We start from the raw sequence: 16,886 nt of genomic DNA, 5'->3' as shown, positions 1-16,886 counted from the left end.
CTCACACAAGTCAGAATGGCCATCATCAAACAATCTACAAACAATAAATGCTGAAGAGGGTGTGGAGAAAAGGGAAACCTCTTGCATTGTTGGTGGAAATGCAAATTGGTACAGCCACTATGGAGAACAGTATGGAGGTTCCTTAAAAAACTAAATATAGAACTACCATATGACCCAGCAATACAACTACTGGGCATATACCCAGGGAAAACCATAATTATAAAAGACACATGCACCCCAATGTTCACTGCAGCACTATTTACAATAGCCAGGACATGGAAGCAACCTAAATGCCCATCAGCAGAGGAATGGATATAGATGATGTGGTACATATATACAATGGAATATTAGCCATAAAAATGAACGAAATAGGCACATTTGTAGAGACATAGATGGACCTAGAGACTGTCATACAGAGTGAAATAAGTCAGAAACAGAAAAACAAATATCGTATATTAATGCATATGTATGGAATCTGAACAGTTGGTATAGACTATCTTATTTACAAAGCAGAAATAGAGACACAGGCTTAGAGAACAAACATATGGATACTGGGGGTGTGGGGGTGGGTCAGATGAATTGGGAGATTGGGATTGACATATATACACTATTGATACTATATATAAAATACATAACTAATGAGAACCTACTGTAAAGCACAGAGAACTCTACTCAATGCTCTGTGGTGACCTAAATGAGAAGGAAATCCAAAAAAGGGGATACATGATATGTATAGCTGATTCACTCTGCTGTACAGTATAAACTAACAAAACATTGTAAAGCAACTATACTCCCATAAAAAAAATTTTTAATTAAAAAATAAAATAAAATAAAAAAGAAACAATTCCATTTACCATCCTATCAAAAAGAATAAAATACCTAGGAATAAGCTCACCTAAGGAGGCAAATGACCTGTAGTCCAAACACTATAAGATGCTGATGAAAGAAATCGAAGATGACACAAACAGATATAAAGATATACCATGTTCTTAGATTGGAAGAATCAATATTGTCAAAATGACTATACTATCCAAGGCAATCTACAGATTCAATGCAATCCCTATCAAATTACCAATGGCATTTTTCACAGAACTGGAACAAAACATCTTAAAATTTGTATGGAGACACAAGAAACCCTGAATAGCCAAGGCAATCTTGAGAAAGAAAAAAGGAGCTAGAGGAATCAGGCTCCCTGACTTCAGATTACACTACAAAGCTACAGTCATCAAAACAGTATGGTACTGGCATAAAAATAGAAATATAGATCAACGGAACTGGATAGAAAGCCCAGAAAAAAACCCCATGCACCTATGGTCAATTAATCTCCAACAAGAACTCAAGACTATACAATGGAGGAAAGACAGTCTCTTCAATAAATGGATCTGGGAAAACTGGACAGCTACGGGTAAAAGAATGAAATTAGAACATTCTTTAACACCATACACAAAAGTAAACTCAAAATGGATTAAAGACCTAAGTGTAAGACTGGATACTATAAATCTCTCAGAGTAAAACAAAGGGAGAACACTCTCTGACATAAATCACAGCAAGATCTTTTTCCATCCATCTCCCAGCATAATGGAACTAAAAACAAAAATTAAAAAATGGGACCTAATTAAACTCAAAAGCTTTTGCACAGCAAAGGAAACCATAAACAAAACAAAAAGACAAACCACAGAATGGGAGAAAATATTTGCAAACAATGCCACCAACAAGGGATTAGTCTCCAAAATTTACAAAAAGCTCATAAGGCTCAGTATCAAAAAAACAAACAACCCAATCAAAAAATGGGCAGAAGACCTAAACAGACATAACTCCAAAGAAGACATACAGATGGCCAAGAGGCATATGAAAATATGCTCAACATTGCTAATTATTAGAGAAATGCAAATCAAAACTACAATGAGATATCACCCCACACCAGTCAGAATGGCCATCATCAAAAAATCTAGAAACAGTGAATGCTGGAGAGAGTGTGGAGAAAAGGGAACCCTCCTACACTGTTGGTGGGAATGTAAATTGGTACAGCCACTATGGAGAACAGTATGGACGTTCCTTTAAAAACTAAAAATAAAGCTACCATATGATCCTGCAATCCCATTCCTGGGCATATATCCAGAGAAATCCATAATCCAAAAGGTACATGCACCCCAATGTTCACTGCAGCCCTGTTTACAATAGCCAAGACATGGAAGCAACCTAAATGTCCATCAACAGAGGAATGGATAAAGAAGCTGGTACACATATATTCAATGGAATATTACTCAGCCATTTAAAAGACTGAAATAATGACATTTGCAGCAACATGGATGGACCTGGAGATTATCATACTAAGTGAAATAAGTGAGAGCGAGAAAGACAAATATCATATGATATCACTTATATGCAGAATCTAAAAAAAATGATACAAATGAACTTATTTGCAAAACAGAAACAGACTCACAGACTTAGAGAATGAACTTATGGTTACCAGGGTAAGGGTGGGGGAGGGATAGATTGGGAGTTTGGGGTTGACATGAACACACTGCTATATTTAAAATAGATAACCAACAAGGACCTACTGTATAGCAAGGGAACTCTGCCCAATATTCTGTAATAATCTAAATGAGAAAAGAATTTGAAAAAGAATAGATATATGTATAACTGAATCACTTTGCAGTGCATCTGAAACTAACACAACATTGTTAATCAACTATACTCCAATATAAAATAAAAATAGTTTAAATTAACCTATGTAAACTACTTTATGTAGTGTCTATAACATAATATATTGTCATTAAATATTTATAATAAAAATTATTACTGATAGCTAAGATTTTTTCTTTTGTTTAATCCGTGTCCTTTTAAAAGCTTAATCATAGATAAGCATCAGGTTAGGATTTCTAACTCTAATAGAATTAGAAAAATAAAACTCAAGATGTTTCATTACTGCTTATTATAATGAAAATTTTGTTAGCCACAGGGGTTTATTTTTAGTTCCAGTTTAGACAATCTATCATTATTATTTTACATTGGATCTGTGCAATTTGTTTCCTAAATGTCTTCAATATTCATAATACAACTTTTCTAAGTCATCATGGAAAGAGAGCCTCAGAGTTTCATGGATAGTTAAAATCCCAAAAGGAGTATCATAGTCCATGGCTATCAAAGTACCATATTAAAAAGGAGGGTTACAGTAAGCCAAGTCCCATTACACTCTATCAATAATACACATTGCTGTACTCAGCAGTTCAGACTATTGAAGGATATCTGAGATGGTTGTGTACACCAGAGGGAGCTGAGATGCAGTGTTAATGTTCTCAATCCGTCACTTGCTAAGCATCATCAGCAAAGATTGGTAGAAGCTTCTCTGTGAAGAACAATTTCCAGCAAATCAAACTTATATTCATTAAAATGAAGAAAGTTCACTGTTCACACACTTGTGAGAATACATATAACTCTGTTGCTGCTATCAAATTTGTAGATGACACAAAGCTGGTGGTAAGAGGGAATATATTAGATGGCACAATCAAGATGACAAAATATACATGCTATCATTTGCAACTGAACAAAACAAAAAAATTTTAAAGAGATGTAGCTTGCATGGGAGAAAAAATTACCCTCCACTCAAACCTGGTCAGACCTTTCCTGGGGTTGCGTTCAGTTCTTGGCAAGGTGTTCTCTAAATCTAGAGACAATGGGCCATAATCAGGTCAGCACAGAGCAAAGCAGTTTTGATGATAAAAGGACTTAAAGCCATAACATAGGAAGGATGGGTAAGGGAAATAAGAATGTTTAATTTTTTAAAAAAAAATGAGAGACTTAGATGGCATAGGATAACCGTCTTCAAACAGTTGGAGAATTCTCATATGCAATTGTTCTCCTTAATCTAAATATCCAAAGAGAGAAGACAAGTCCAGTCCAGAGCCTGGATGCTACAAGGAGACTGATTTCTACCAATGTAAGAAAAAGTATTTAATAGAGTCATTGAAAGATGGAATGTGCTACCTTATGAGGTGAAGTCTGCCTTTCTGCAAGTGTACAGCTTGGGAGGGATGACCACTTGGTGGGAATACTGTAAAGGAGATTCGAATACCACTTTGATGATATGGCCAAAATACTTATAAAGAATCATTCTAACCTTGGCAGTCTGTTTCTATCTCTAAAAAGATCTTGAGATGGCTCAATGCCCATGCTGATGGTTTAGGAACAACTTATATTCCTTAGATAATTTTCCAACCTAGGAACAGGATTGTTCTAGGATCTAAGAAAATTAATTACAATATTTGATCAACCTGAAAAAAAAGAGATGAGAGATTTCTTTCAAAATCAAAATTTTCAGTGAAAATAGCCCAATAAAACATAACACAAAATTTTAATGTAGAGTCTTCTTTTTCAAAGTGTATCCTCCAAATTTTATAATTAACATGGTTTTCTTCTACAATACAAACTTGCCTCAAATTTTTTTTTTTTTTTTTTTTTTTTTTTGTGGTACGCGGGCCTCTCACTGTTGTGGCCTCTCCTGTTGCAGAGCACAGGCTCCGGACGCGCAGGCTCAGCGGCCATGGCTCACGGGCCCAGCCGCTCCACGGCATGTGGGATCTTCCCGGACCGGGGCACGAACCCATGTCCCCTGCATCGGCAGGCGGACTCTCAACCACTGCGCCACCAGGGAAGCCCACCTCAAATTATTTTTAACTACTTTTTATTTCCTGGAAAGTGTAGTATATAGTGAGCTAGTGGCAGCTGTTCTCAATAATGATGAGGGAAGTTCTTTGCTATGGTGCATTTTCCTGATTAATGTCCTTTTTATCTCTGTGAGTTGTCTTCTAAAGGCATCTATGAATATGTAGGGAAACAGACACAACTCCAAGAGTACTGATCTGGGGGGAAACTGTTGAGTGGTGTGCAACCCACGTAGAGTTCAACAACCCAGAGGACATTCAAACAGTCATAATTCTTGAAGTGTTAATTGTAGAACTGAGATCTCTGCAGAGGGACAAGCAAGTTGTCCCTGGGGAGAACAAGATGCTAATCTTTTAAGAACTTTTAACAATTAGTTCCTACTTCTCCACTGAGTATAAATGGGTCATGTTTGTAGTCATTGACTTATGGGAAAAACAAATTTATGGCACAACAATGAATTTAAAAGTGTGAGGAAGGGGTGGAACGATATCTATTATGCATAAGATGACTCAGATTTTGCTAAATTTGGACACCATTAAGTGTAATATCTCTGCCATAACCAGTCTAGGATATTTTCTTCATTTCCTCCTTTTTTGCAACAAGCATTCTGATAAATACAGTGAATTTTCAAGAGACAAGAAAAACGTCACTTAAGTGGCCTTATATCTACAGTGCCTCCTTCCTGGGCAGCATCCACACTACCTCCTTTCATTCTGACCTACAACAGTATAACACTGTAAGGTACTTGTCTGTCTTCCATCACTAGACTTCAAAATTCATGGAAGTAATAATCAGACCCATTAGACCTTAGACAAAGCACTGTGCATGGTAAGTGTCCAAAATTGTAATTTAGAATGAACACACAAATGACCATACTCCTAAATATGAAAATATAAGATCTTAGATGGCAGAAACTATCTTATTTATCTTTTCACACATTATATCCATGCACAGTGCCTTGAAACTGAAGTTTCTTTCCTGCACTGCTAACCATAAGAAATATCCCTGTTCCTAAAGGGAAAATACCTTTGCAGGGCTCTTTCCTTTCTCAAATGAGAGATAAAATTATTTTGAACCTTCCGGCAAAAAAAAAAAAAAAATGAAAAATATTTAATATTTGTGTAATACAGAGAACTCTTTAGAAAAATGAGGGAAAAAATCATTAACTTAGAGAAAGGACTCCTTTCCTCATAGTGTTTGGAACTCACACTCTGGCAGACAATATCTGCACACTAGTTGCAACTCAGTGTTGAGCATATGGTATCCTAGCATTTGCTAAGCATTTGTGATTATGCTAAAGTCGTGGGACAGTCAAGTCTCTAAATTTCCAGGTATAGATTTAATTCCACACTGGACTGATGGTAAATACTTTCACTATTCTGCCTCTCCAAACAATGTGATTAACTTTGATGGAAACAATGAGGGTTCAACCCTGGAGCAGTGCCCACTTTCTACTCTTTCTATGAGAATTACTGGAATGAAGGAAAAGAAACGGCCCAGGAGCCTTTTAAGAGTCCTTATTTTTCTCTGTCACATCATTAAAGGTGCAGCGAATCTCCAATTAAGTCTCCCTGGCTGCTGTCACCAGTGTGATTGATAGATGTCCTTGGCTCACTCTCCACAGGACATGCCAGACACCAGGCCCCCACCTGCCACAATCAATTATTGCTCTCTTGTCATCAGTGCCCTCACTTGTCAATTTATTTGCCACAAATCCAGTGAAGCCCTCTAATCAGGGAGCAAAAAGAAAAGCTGTTCTTTACTTTTAATGGTGGAATAGAAAAAAGTTAACAGACCACACATTATTCAGTCTTAGAGGAAATCTTGCTTTAGGCTTTTCCATTTTCTTTCTTTCACCATTCACCAAACTGGCACAGAAATGGCGTCATCGGGGCTGACTTATGAATGTGTTAACATCCAGTTAACGAAAGGTAATGGGAAAATGGAAGAATTTTTTTTTTATAACTTAAAGAAGTGTAGACTTCTGACCCCTTGAGAATCTACCAAGCATTTTCCAGAAAGAAAGAGAAAAAAATCATTCCATTTCTTCATAAAACTGATAGCAAGAAGCACAGATTAAAACTGATTAAAAGGATAAAACAGTTCTTTGGTTGTTTTTAGCAAACCTAGTAAACATGATAAATGTTAGTTGTCTCCTGCCCCACCTGTTTAATGTTTAAATGTGAACTGATCGTGGTGCTTGATAACTGATTACCTGTCTAGGACACTGCAATCTTCTGTCTATCCACAGAAAAATATAGCCTCCCCTGGAGTGCTGATATCCATTTCTGCCTTTGACCATGAACTGCTCTGCATGAACCCCCAGGAGGCTCAGGTGGATGTGACAGGATCTATGAAGGAGAGATTGATGCCATGTGGATGCCTGTTAGAAAATGACCTTTGACCTCTGTACCCAAAATGACAATAAAAATGCCACCTTATTCATCTCATGTCACAGAAAAGAAAATTATTTTTCTAAAACGGTTCAGAGGATTTTGTGGGGTTTTTGTCTTTCTATTGGACAGAGGCAGAAGTAGAAGAGAGGAAAAAGAGAGAGGGCATTGTATGGCGTAAGAAAGGTGATGTCTCTCCTTAATGGGGGAGCATAGAAAGTCATTTTCCTGGTCTAAAGATCTCCCAGGGATGACTGATCTTCTCCCTAGTCTATCTATTTTGCCACTTTGGGAGTGCATTACTTACATATTATTAAATACATATTCTGAAAAGATGGGTCTTGTTCACTCAAGAAGGTATGAAATGAGCAGGGAAGAAGGGAGAATATCTCTTTATTCTCTATTTAAAATTGTCCCCTCCTGCTGTGATCAAATCACAAACTATGAACAGGCACCTATCGTGTGAAAATATTTGTGTTATAGTTCTAAGTATCTACATGAGTAAGTAGATATTGAACCAGTGTTTACAGGACTACAGCCTGCCGCTATCTGACGAATATTATGCTTTGCAGTGTCATTGTATCAGTTCTTCTAAGGTCAATCTTTCCCAAGAAAAACTGACAATGGCTAATAGCTCTAATATTTTTTGCTTTTGTTTTTAATCTACATTTTGCTTTACCTATTAATGACCTATCTAGGGATTTACTGTTCAAAATTTTAAAACATTAGTCATATTAATAGCCCCTGCTGAAAACGGACTACCCTTAAGAATAGGGATTTACAAAAAGCAAAATTACCTGTAAATTAAACCATATTGTAAATATCCTTAAATATTTATCACTGAATTTTGCACAGTGGCCAACATTCCACCCCTTCTCGCTAAATCATGGAGTTAAATTGAAGACAGATGACCATGAAGTTGTTTGGGCTTGGTGACTACAGGCCTGATTTTTTTTTTTTCCAATTCCTTAAGTTTATTCATGAGTCATAATCACATCCTAATATCTAAGAGTACTTTTAGACTCTTTAAATTATTTATATATTTATTATCATATTGAGCCACTGAACATATGAGATCAACAGAGTCCATGTTATATATGAGTGGCCTGAGGTTCAGAAATGCCACTGAGCAAACTAGAGCAGTTGTGATTAGAATCCAAGCCCCTGCTTCTAAAGCTTCCACTAAAACATTTTATCTCTATGTTCAGAAACTAGCCCCAGTTCTGTACTGTAATGACCCTCCTTTACATACTAGGAATTACAGTGATAGATATAAATCATAAATGGCCTTCCCTGAGTAATAATACTCTTGTCCTTTCCTGCAAATGCCTCCAAGTTTTATCTATGTGCAGCCTTCTCACTTTTCTTTAGTGTTTTACCAAAAACATTGGCTTAGAAGAAAACTGAGGGAGGCAGGCCTTGAAAGGAAGAGCTTTTGCTGGGCAGAGAAGTAAGTGAAGGGGGAAGAGTTGTGAGAATCTGTGCAACAAGAGTGCTGCCTTACACAGGCCTGATTTTAAAATCCTGTATTTCACTCCTCACATAAGCATTTCCGGCACAAGAAAGGGCAAATTAATCAGTATTTCAGTCAAAGCTTAATCCAGGTAATTTGGCTGCATGGTCACAAATAATAGTGTTGCCCACTTTACACAACCTGAGCAGTGTGGAATGGAATCAAATTTCCATATCAGCATACATTTAGCTCACCCCCAGGTATCCAAAAGCAACTGATTTTCCAGTTCATATCTGAGTAATTCTGAGGAGTTCTCCTACATCCCTTGAGGGACCCTGACACTTTATTTTTCTTAGATCTGAATTTAATAGAGATATTTGTCTTTGATGATACAAATAACCTAGTCCACATTATTCATTCTCGTTACATATTGTATTTCATAACTATTCTGATTTACTATCTGTCTCCTAAAGTCCTCTCTTTATTATACCAGACAAAAAATAAGCTATAAAAATATTTTAGCTCTCCTTTATCAACATAAATGCCGTGATTCCATTATGCATTTTCTCTATACTCTTCACCAAGTTTTTAACCACACAGATACTCCTATCATCTGTGATTTTTCCATATTTAGCATGCATTATTTTCTGTACAGTCCACCGTAGAGAAGAAAGTTTTTTTTTTTAATTTTTAAAATAATCATTCAAGCAACTGTCCTCATGATTCTGTGGAACCATTGTCAATTCTGCTCCGATATTTTCCTAATTTAGACTGTGAATGCTGCACCAAACATCTTAACATTTAAGGGTTCATTGTTTGTCCCTTAGTTATTTCAAGGACCATCCATTTTTGGTGACTGAGGATGGGACCTGAGAATCTGCATTTCTTATCAGCTCCCAGGTGATACTGATGTATTGATACCTGGACCACACTTAGAGATGCAACATGTTAGAACATGCCCAGGAGACTTTTTTCACTGTTTTGCAAGATGACCAGCACCCCCTGCCCTATGTGATTGATTTGCTGAATTTTCTAGATTAACCTAATCAAAACATTGAATACTCAGACTTCAGACTCCTTTTTAACTCTAAACAACAAGTAGTAAAATTATATTTTTAATGGAGCATCTAAGGTTTACATTTTTTAACTAAAATCTCTGAGAAAGAATACAAGCAGCAGAATAGCTGCTAAATCTCTGTTGACAAAATGTTTTATCTTTTCTTTTCCTGTTCCCCATAACAGTGCTTTTTTTTTAGCCATGCAGCTTGCAGGATCTTGCAGTTCCCCAATCAGGGATCGAACCCAGGCCTCGGCAGTGACAGCACTGAGTCCTAAACACTAGATTGCCAGGGAATTCTCAACAGTGTTTCTCAAATATCAGCATGTATAAGAATCTCCAGAGGAGTTTATTAAAGGTGCAAATTACAAAATCCAAATCTCCAAGGCTGACACAGTAGGATGGAGGAGAGCCTGAGAACCTATATTTTTAACAAGCACCTCAATGTGATCCTTGCACAGGTGGTGAGCCAACCACTCTGAGAAACACGGCCATATGATGATGAAACACTTTTGGACCACCCGAAAGGCACTTTAATTTGGGTTTAATACAGACTACATCATATCACTGACTCTTTAAGATCTGAGATGGAGACATTGTCTGTTCTAAGTAAATACCCACTAAGCTGTGGTGAATCCTTTTGTTAGCATGGGTAAAAGAAGCCATTAATGTCCATTTTACTGTTGTGGGTTGGAAAATACAATGCTCCTTTTTAAATACAGAAGGGCTGCTTGAAGGTGGAATAAATATTCATTTAGCCTCATAGCCAAATCTTAAAATTTTAGTTATTCAACCTCAGTTTTTATTAAGATACTACAAAAGAAGCTCACAAGAGCCAATGAGTTGAAGGCATAAGAGGACTCTTCTGGAAGACGTTTTAATTAGAAAATTGCAGTCAAATATTATGCTGAAAGATAAGTAACATTTCCATCCAGACTGATTGTTACAAACTTGGAAATTCTTTTAATTTGATCTTGGGGCGGGGGGAAGACACATATAAAGAGACACCATTCACAAGACATCTCAAATAATGCCAGGCAAAATATAGGACGTTACTGTATTTGTTAGATGGGCCTGGGAATAGGACAAAGCCAGTGACCTTCTACTGTGCAGATAATCCAATAGAGAGGCAAAAGAAAACATGTATCTGTGCTATGCTTGAATCCTGGGAAAAATCACAGAAATAGAACCAGGAAAATGTTGTGAAAGTAACTTACATTAGTAATTAACTTATCCATAGGTCATTTAACCTAATGTTTCAAATATTCCAGGACACAGCCAGGAACTCAGAAGGAGTAAAAAGAGGCCTCTGAGATGTCAAAGTCCTTGATAAAATCCACCTGGTATTATTTATAGCTTGAATTTGAGACTGAGGACCTGACATCCTTACTCAAAGCTTATTTACTCTAATTTTAGGGACAATGCTAACAAGCTGTCTATCGGGTTTTTCTCAAGCTTGCACATCTGCATTTTCCATTGAAAAAAATATGTCTAATAAATTGGACAGCTTAATGTACCTCACCTACTTACAATCACAAACCAAGAATAGAAAGATGCTTAATTAACAAAGAGATATACACAGATAACAATATATACACACATGGTTACATGTGTATAATATTAAAACTGAGATTCTATATCACTTGCAGCTTCTGAAAGGGTATTTGTGAGAGTTAAATGACTTAATTTTTTAAAAAGAGCTCAGAATTTTGCCTGGCTTACTATTATTGTTATCATCATTATTGCTATTACATGGTAATAAAGAGTTGAGCTTTAGTCATGTAACTGGACTCACTTTCAGATTCCAAGCCTTGCTTAATGTTTGACCTTGGGCAAGTGGCTTAACCTCTTTAGTTCTCAGTTTCCTCCTCTGTACAACCACAGCATTCTCTTCATAGGGTTGTGATAAAGTTTAAGTATCATAATACAAAGTTCTTAGCCCTGTGCCTGGCACAGAAGAAGTACTCAATAATAGTTATCTGTTATTACTGTGGGATTTGTGGTTAGAAGGGAAGTATTAAAATCCCCTTTTACAGATGAGAAAACCAAAGTTCAAAGATGTTCAGCAATGTGTTCAAATTAACAGATATTAACTAAATGAATCAGGAGTCAAATGCAAGTCTCTGGGAGGTCAAGAGTCACACTCTTTTCACTGTGCCAGGCTCCTGTCTCATCAGTCTCGATTGCATTTCAAAGATGTATATTCAGCAATTACCAGTTTTTAAAGCATATAGTGTATTCAGTTAATATTTATGAACCTGTCTTCATCCGTAGAACCACACTTAGAAGTCAGCAGTAGAAAGGTATCATTTCTGAGACTCCAAGAAATTCCTTCCTCCACAGATAAAATAAAAATGCACCCTTCACCTGTACATTATTGCCTGACATTCCACAATTAGTGATTCTTTTCTGTTTCCGTAAAAACATAAGTATCCTATATGAATCATTTGTACTTTAATGTATAATTTGTATCATATTTGGTTTTTCTTTTGTTTATTGCTGCTGTAGCTGTTGTTGATAATTTCTGTTGAATCTAAAGGCAGATTTTCAGCAAGTCACTTAGGACCTAATAAAAAGTGGAGAAAAGAGTAACAGGTTGAGCCTAAACTCTTTAATGTGATCGCTAAGACTTTGCATAACCTAGCTCCTGCTTATTTCCAAAACTTCATCTCTTGCTACTCCTTCCCTCTCACTTTACATGGTAGAATATATTATTGTTCCCAGTTAGTCTCTGCCCTCCCATTCAAAGGAATATACTGATAACATCCCTGTCCATTGCCATGTGACTTGTAGCGCTCCCTAGGGGAGGGAGATACTTGCCTGCTTCACCCGTGACCAGTTTGGCCACATGTTTGTTTAACCCATGGAATATGAGCCAATGGGACTGTGACTTAATCATTTCTATCTTTTTCCTCAATCGTGAGAATGTCATGTCCAATTAGGAATTGTCCCTCTAGGCTTGGTCCTGAAATGACGACTCAGTGAGTAGCACCACCACTCAATAGCAGATCATCTGCAGCATGTGTGACAAATAAACCTTTGTTGTGACAACAGAGATGGTGAGGTCGTTACTGCACTGTAACAGTGAAAGTTGACTAATTCAACACTCCATCCACACTAAGCTATTCTTAAGTCCCTAATTATGTTACACTTCCCCACACTTCTGGCATTTGTGCTACCATTTTCGTTCGCTTAGATCATACTTGTTTCCATTTTTTGATAGTGTATCTGATTCAGTCCTTATGCCTCAGCTGGTAAACCTTCTCTGATCCTCCTAGACTGTGTTAAGTGCCCTCCTATATGCTCCATAGCACCCGGGCCTTCCCTATCACAACACACACCATGCTGAAATGCAAATGCCTGTTTATTGGTCTATATTCCTCCTGAGACTGACCTTCATGAAAGAAGGGACAGCATCTGTTGTGTCTCGATTGTTCCCTCACTGCCAAGACTAGTTCTTGGTTCATAATCAACTCATAGCACAATTTACTGAATGAATAAATGAGTGAATGAACAAGGAAGAGAATAAGAGGCAGTATGGTGAAAATATTAAACATACAGTCTTTAGACAGCCTGGATTCAAATACTAGTTGTCTCACCTCTTAGCAGAACTAGCTACATAATTTATGGAGCCCAGTGCAAAATAAAAATGTGGGGCATCTTGTTCAAAAATGATTAAGAATTTCAATATGGCAACAGCAGACCATTAAACCTAGCATCAGGCCCTTCTAAACATGGACCCTGTGTAACTGCACAGGTCACACACTCATAAAGCCAACCTAGCTGCCTAGCTGTGTAAACACGGGCAGCAAATCTAATGGTTCTGTTTCCTTAGGTGTAAAATGAGATTAAAATAGGATTGCTGTGAGAATGGAGTAAATTAATATAATAAAGTCCTTATAATAGTGAATCCTACATAAGTATTGTTAATACAGATAGAAGAAACCATGGATGTTGAAGCAAATTTTGATTATTTCCAATTTTGCCTAAGGTTTCCTACAAGCTACAGGAGGTGGTCCGGGTTGACCAAGTGATCAGGGGTCTCAACTAGAGGCGATTCTGCCCCCTAGGGGACACTTGACAACGTCTGGAGACATTTTTGGTTGTCACAACTGATTCTGGCATCTAGTGGATAGAGACCAGAGATGCTGCTGAAATCCTACAATGTCCAGGACAGTCCCCGCAACACAGCATTATCTGGTCAAAAAATGTCAAAAGCGACAAGGTTGAGAAACCCCAATCTGAAGATTGACTTCTGGGCTTCCAAGGAAAAAGTGATGAATTTTTCAGCCTCTCAGTTTCTTCATCCATAAAAGATGGCCAATAACACCTGAGCCTACCCACTTTGCAAGGATGTTGTAAAGATAAATTTAGGAGCAAAGAGCCTAGTTCTCAGAAGAGAAAGGGTACTCTTACAGCCCAAGGTGTTATTATTATCAAGCCGTGCAGCCACTTTCACTCTCAGGAAGCCAAATGTTCTACTTGGAAATGATAATTTCCCTCCACTAAATGAGCATTTTACTTCCCAGAAGGACTAATTTTATTCACCTTTTGCCATCATTGGATGGGGCCCATTACAGCTGTTGTTCTTCCCTTATTTGAAATTTCATAGCACACATAACAACAGAACCTCTCCTGGAGGAATGCACACCCCTGCAGTAACAAGCCACACACGTGTGCCCACGTGTAAACAATCTGCTAACCCAACTGGCCATGGGTGTTTATAAACACTATCCTCATATCCGAAAGCATTTCGATGAGACTATTCAGTAAGAAGAAAAAATAATGTTCTTCACACTAGCTACTCTCCCAAATCCCAGTGTGAGTTAGCAGATAAATGGTAAAGCACAATGCTGATTTTCTATTTATTAAGTGAATGCTTTGGAGACTAATTGGAACGGCGATAGGTGGTGGGGAGGTGAAGGAACAAGGAAAAGTTCAGGCAGGGAAAATAAAGAAGAAAATCCACGGGAACCACAAATGCACTCGACTGATACTCTCAAATGCCTTAAATGTGTAAGTTATCAATAGTTTGTGCATAAAGATTGCACTGCTTGCAGGAAATCAGAATGAAACCACATCTTAGCAATTAGAAGGAGCTACTGTCAGTGCATGAGCCCCCAGATGTTCAGATCAATCGCTTTCTAACTAAATCTGTGTTCACAAAATAATCCCAGGATAGGAAGAACTAGCTGGGGAAAGATTTTCCTAATATGAGTTCTGTGTCAGCATCCTGCTTTTTTCCTCCTTCTTTGTCTGACAGTAGATTAGCAGAGCTGCCACAGGCGTGCTGTACAGAACTTTGAAGGTGAAAGCTGAGAGGAAGAGAGCCGCTGAGAGCTCTAGAGCATGAATCAACTTATCAAACTCTGTCAGTGGCTGCACAGAGGAACCCATGGGTATGAGAACACCTATGGCTTCCTCTATGACCAGCAGAGGTAGAGTGGGCAGGAAACGGTAGTGACGACAGTAAACACTGTGGAACGTATCAGGTGCCCTGGGATCATGAAAAAGATTTTAGCTTTCCACTTTTCCAGTGTTGGCACCACTCCTGTTTGGTTGTTACAAGGACAGGCCCCTGTGCTGCAATGGAAGTGGAACAGGGACAGAGCTACAAGGGCCAATACCTGGGCTCCAATTTCCATCCCTCTCCAGCCATTTAACCCAGATACCGAATATCTTAATCTCAATTTTCTCTTCTGTAAAATGAGACTAACAATCCTTATCTGACAGGACTATGGCAAATATTAAAAGAGTTGGTGAATAGAAAAATCTCATAACACTTAACATATAGTTGTCACTCAATGATGCTTACTAATGCATTTATAGGAAAACCTTTTTTTACCTACTTAGGATTGGCAACCCTCCTATGAAATCCTATTTAAAATTTACTCCTTTCCTAAAACTATCCTTGACTGGCTATGCAGCATTCAAGGCTCCCTTCTACATCACATTCCTTCACTTGTCAAGTACTCAGTTGGAGCTGCTGTACTTTTCTCCCGTTGGTGATACATCTCTTTGTTCAGTGGGTCAGTTTGGCCTTTGCCACAAGCAATGCTGAATTTCTGTTGACTGTAACTGACCTTTACCTGTCCTGGAATTGTAAATAGGAGGACCTGAGTGACGGCTGTCAGTTGGATAAACTTTTACATAACTACAATACTTGGCTTGGTTGAGGGAAAAACAAGACTGAATTGCTTCCATCTCATCACAAGCCTCTCTCATGTGAACTGAATCCAGAGCCTGAGGCCACATTGGAGTGAGGTTAGAATGAGCAGAGTGAAGAAAGTAGAAGGATCCTGCCAATTTAGACTCCTCTCCCCCACCCCATCTATGTAAAGCATGTTGATGTCTCTACCATACATCCTTTTCTCCTCCCTTGCTGTAAATTAAGGTTTTGAAAACCCACAGTGTCTTTTAGGTATGTCACCCTGAACGCTGATTCAATTACAGTAGAGTCACTAATTACCGATGCTTAATTTTGCATAAACTTTATTTCTCCTGCACTTGATATGCAGAGTTAAGTGAAGAAACATACAATCCAAAAATATGGGAATATTTATCATTTTGCCAAACAAGTAAGACTTATTACTTTCTGTCAAATAAATTAAGCTAAACTACCATGTGGCATTCAAAACCTAAATTGCTGAACATGTGATATTGAGTCTCTGATTTGTCAGCATGGCCTTTTTAACATGACTCAGAACCAGCTGAGGAGCCCTTTTCCAGACTCCCTATCCTTTTCTTTTATTTCATGTCTTCAGTGATTAGACTCATTGTTTTACTTGTTACAGAAGTAATTCTTAGACATTCTATTCAACAGTAGCCATAACAACCCCTCTCAGATGTTGACAACTGAATGTTGTTGTTGCTTTTACTAATATTTTGTTCTGTTAAGAACCAGAATCTTTAAAAAGTATAAAATAAAGGCAAAAGAAAGAACAAATTTTCAGTCTTACATGTGAGCTATGATTAGCTGTTTTGCTGGAGTCTTACTTTTTCCAGAGCCTCCCTATGTACTCCTTCCCCAGTGTTCAGATACAGAACTGGAGAGAACTGCCCCAAAAAGCAGCTGCATAATTAGCAGCAATTAACCCTGAGTGCAATTCAACAAAGGCAACACAATACTCAATTTTGCCCCCTATTCCCAACAATTCAGTCAGAATTCTAACTCTGTAATGCCAAGAGATGCTAAAAACAGGAACTACTGTCAGAACTGACAGAGAATATTAATCGAGTAAACTTAGATTTGATTCAAGGCTTAGGCTGGCTGTTATTCGAAAGATGCATTGCTAATAAAAGCAATGCTTCCATGACT

This window comes from Grampus griseus (genome assembly GCF_964374135.1).
Source record: "Grampus griseus genome assembly, chromosome: 4".
NCBI lineage: Eukaryota > Metazoa > Chordata > Mammalia > Artiodactyla > Delphinidae > Grampus > Grampus griseus.
This window is presented reverse-complemented; position numbering follows the sequence as displayed.